This window comes from Trachypithecus francoisi, unplaced genomic scaffold, assembly GCF_009764315.1.
Source record: "Trachypithecus francoisi isolate TF-2019V2 unplaced genomic scaffold, Tfra_2.0 Lachesis_group16, whole genome shotgun sequence".
Lineage (NCBI taxonomy): Eukaryota > Metazoa > Chordata > Mammalia > Primates > Cercopithecidae > Trachypithecus > Trachypithecus francoisi.
The window spans coordinates 93,939,825-93,943,863 of NW_022681461.1; the positions used below are offsets into that span (position 1 = coordinate 93,939,825).

Genomic DNA, 4,039 nt, shown 5'->3' on the forward strand with positions numbered 1-4,039 from the left:
GGTGGGAGGACTGTTTGAAGTCAGGAGTTTGAGACCAGCCTGGCCTATGAGACCCTTTATGCCCCCCAAAAAAATTTTTTTAATTAAAACAAGTGTGGTACGCAACTGCAGTCCCAGTTACTCAGGACGGTGAGGCAAGAGGATCCCTTGAGCCCAAGCGTTTCAGGTTGCAGTGAGCTATTATCACACCACTGCACTCCAGCCTGGGCAACACAGTGAGACCCTATCTCTTTAAAAAAAAAAAAGTTTGGAAGACTTTCTTTAATATAAGTCAGTGTAGACTAGGCGTGGTGGCTCAGGCCTGTAATCCCAGCACTTTGGGAGGCCAAGGTGGGCGGGATCACCTGAGGTCAGGAGTTCAAGACCAGCCTGACCAACATGGAGAAACCTCGTCTCTACCAAAAATATAAAATTAGCTGGGCATGGTGGCGCATGCCTGTAATCCCACCTACTCAGCAGGCTGAGGCAGGAGAAATCGCTTAAACCCAGGAGGCAGAGACTGCAGGGAGCCGAGATGGCTCCAACGCACTCCAGCCTGGGCAATAAAAGCAAAACTGTCTCAAAAAAAAAAATATATATATATATATACACACACACACATATATGTACATATTTAGGTCTAATAAAGATGTTCCTAATAAGGAAAACTTTAAGTATATAACAAATACTTTCTAAATTACCAGGTTGGAGTTTTCTAAAAATGGAACACACCTATATTTCATTATCTCAATCAAATTATTTAATAAAATCGAAACTATAAAATGTTAGTCAGGAGTGGTGGCTCAGGCCTCTAACTGTGATAACATTTTGAGAGGCTGAGATGGGCAGATCACTTAAGGTCAGGGGTCCAAGACCAGCCTGGCCAACATGGCGAAACTCCGTCTCTACTAAAACTACAAAAAGAATTAGCCAGGTTTCATGGCACATGCTTGTAATCCCAGCTACTCAGGAGGCTAAGGCAGGAGAGTCACTTGAACCCAGGAGGCAGGAGAATCGCTTGAACCCAGGAGGCAGAGATTAGAGTGAGCCGAGATCGTGCCACTGCACTCCAGCCTGGCAACAGAGTGAGACTCCATCTCAAAAAAAGTTGTTGTGCATATCATAAAAGAGGCACTCTTTCTGACTCTAGACTCACTGCTATAATGCTTTAGATAAATAATGCAAAAGTTCTAAGGAGGTTCAGTACTAAAACACCCACATTAAGCTACAATCCTTAGCAGGAGTTATTTGAAAATATAGTTCCAGCCGGCATGGTCTCACACAGGTAAACCCAGCACTTTGGGTGGCTGAGAAGGGAGGATCCCTTGAACCCAGGAGTTTGAGACCAGCCTGGACAAAACAGTGAGACCCCACCCCACTTAACAAATACTGAAGAAAAAAAAAAAATTAGCCAGGCGTAGTCACGCCTGTAGTCCCAACCACTCAGGGGGCTGAGGTGGGAGGACTGCTTGAGCCTAGGAGGTGGAAGCTGCAGTGAGCCATGATCACACCACTGTACCCCAAACTGAGTGACAGAGCAAGACCCTGAAAAAGTTCCTTTGAAAAGAAAAGGGGTGAACTTGTTAAAAGTCTTCATTAGCTACTGACTTGACCAACAATTTATTTTTCTATTAACAATAAAATTCCGGCTTGCTCCATGGTAGCAAAATAAGAAACTAGACAAAAAAATAGTAAGGCCAAAAAAGATTGTATGGTATTCAGAATGGACAGAAGAAAACTATCTTTGCTCATTCTATATCTATATGGCCCAAAGCTAAGAATCACACAGATTGGAGATATTAAATAAGCAAAAGCAGGATGAATCAAAAAATTATGTGAAATACAGGTCTCACAAATCTCCAACGCAGATCCTGTGATTAAGAGACAAGAGCCAACTATTTCAGAGTGAAAAAGATCAGTTAGAAACCTTTTCATAAATATAAAAGTTAAAGGAGTTACGGTATGAAAAATGTAAAGAATGACTGGCAGTCCCACTGCCTTCACAAATGACTATGCCAAAAAGGGAAAAGAGTTTAACTTGAAAATAAATGGTACTAAATATTCAAGGACTAACATTTAATAAGGGAGAAGAGTGGTATGGTAGGGAAAGCTTTGTGCCAACTTTTAACTGCAGCTGTAGTGAAACACACTAAAAGCCTTGTCCTAAGACAAAAGCAGTAAAATAAAAACAATGGTTTTAAACATATCCCCAGTGTTAACTGTTCTTGACCATAAATTTGCCTTTTTCTAATGAAGGACTAATGGGCTAAAAGGCCATATAATAAGGGAAAAAGTAGTAGAAAATAAAATCGAACAAACTTCTCACACAAGACTAAACCACAAAACCTGTTTACAAATTTTCAAACATGTCAGAATTAAAGGTAAAAACACTCAAAGCTTAAGAAATCTAACGTCGCAAAGGAGATTAAATCGTTCTTTTTAAATAAGGACTGAAGTTCAGAAGCATTTAATTTAAATCAGTATATGAACACAAGGAATCCTTCCATACTACCTATTTCAAACAGACAGGGTTCTCCACACTCCTTTCCCAGACTTACACACAAATATTACAATTTGCAACCCATTATTTTCTCTCATGTACAAGTTTTTTTTTTTTTTCTGTTGTTTTTAACTGTATTGGAGTGAGATTATTCTAACTAGTAACCATTTATTTACTTTAAATATCAGTTGTACCAAACAATGACATTTTTTGGAAAGTAAACTTTATTCCACTAACATTAGCCAGCAGATTTTGCTAAACAATGCTTTGTTAGAAAAGGCATCATGGCCAGGCCGGTGGCTCACACCTATAATCCCAGCACTTTGGGAGGCCAAAGTGGGCTGATCACAGGGTCAGGAATTCGAGACCAGCCTGGCCAATATGGTGAAACCCCATCTCTACTAAAATACAAAAATTAGCTGGGTGTGGTGGTGTGCACCTGTAGTCCCAGCTGCTTGGGAGGCTGAGGCAGGAGAATCTCTTGAACCTGGGAGGCAGTGGTTGCACTGAGATGAGATTACGCCACTGCACTCCAGCCAGGGTGACAGAGCAAGACTCAGTCTCAAAAAAAAAAAAAAGAAAGGCATCATCACATATATTCAATTTTGTACAACTAATTTTTCCAGTATGCACAAAAATTTATATTTGACAACAGAGAATATGCTTCAACATAAACACAGCAATACCTTTCCACTTTGTTACTAATAACTTGCATGTTAGAAATTTTAAATACCTCCATCTGAAAAGTACAGGGTAGGCTGACCACAAAAGATGAAGCCTAACATTTGGTAGGGGTACCGCACTTACATAATATTCTAAAAACGTGCTTTTTCTAAGTATTCAGTGACTATCACAGTAGCGAATATTAAACATTCCTGTATAAATCCCATCTCCTATAAAGTTGACCTAATTTCAAGCATAAAACTGAGGTTTCCACCTTTAGAAGGGTAGAAAACAAGAGTTAAGTAATTGGGTAGTCCTAAAAATACACATCACAACTACATGACTAAGATACTCATTTAAAACTTGTGCCAAGATAACCCCTCCCAAACTAAAATTGACTCACTGGCCTATTTTACTTAATTTTGGAAATAAAAAAATAAAACTAAATGGATTCCTAAGCACTCATTTCCTCTGTCTCTGCCCGCATCATTTAAAACATTCAAACTTTCAATCTGTGATTCCTCCCTGCAAAAACACTCAAGTAAAAACAAAACAAAACAAACACTCATTATCTCCAGGTTAACTACCTTGGAGTTAAAAAAAATCATTAGATTCTAGAATAACCACTGTTCTAAAACCATATGAAACAACAGAAACAATGTCTGTGGTCGCTAAGCAAACATATATCCCACCCAGAGAAGCGATCTCGCCTCAGATAACTTGTCACCTGTGAGACCACCCCTTTAGCTAGAGTTAACCACTTGAGAAGGTTTCAATTTTGTCTCTCAAAGTGGGAAGCTATCAATCTCCCTACATGACTCGTTCCACCCTCTGTGGATATTTCTACCTGTAGAAAAAAAGGTTGGCAAACTTGGTGGCACGGTGAGGACAAAGGGC

At 39.6% G+C, this 4,039-nt stretch overlaps 1 protein-coding gene across 2 annotated transcripts in view; it reads right to left on the minus strand.

Annotated features, from left to right (window-relative positions):
* The window catches only part of UBE2R2 (ubiquitin conjugating enzyme E2 R2), a 121,924-nt gene that overhangs the window by 116,316 nt on the left and 1,569 nt on the right, over window positions 1-4,039 (minus strand). The gene's annotated exons all lie outside the window — the stretch shown is intronic.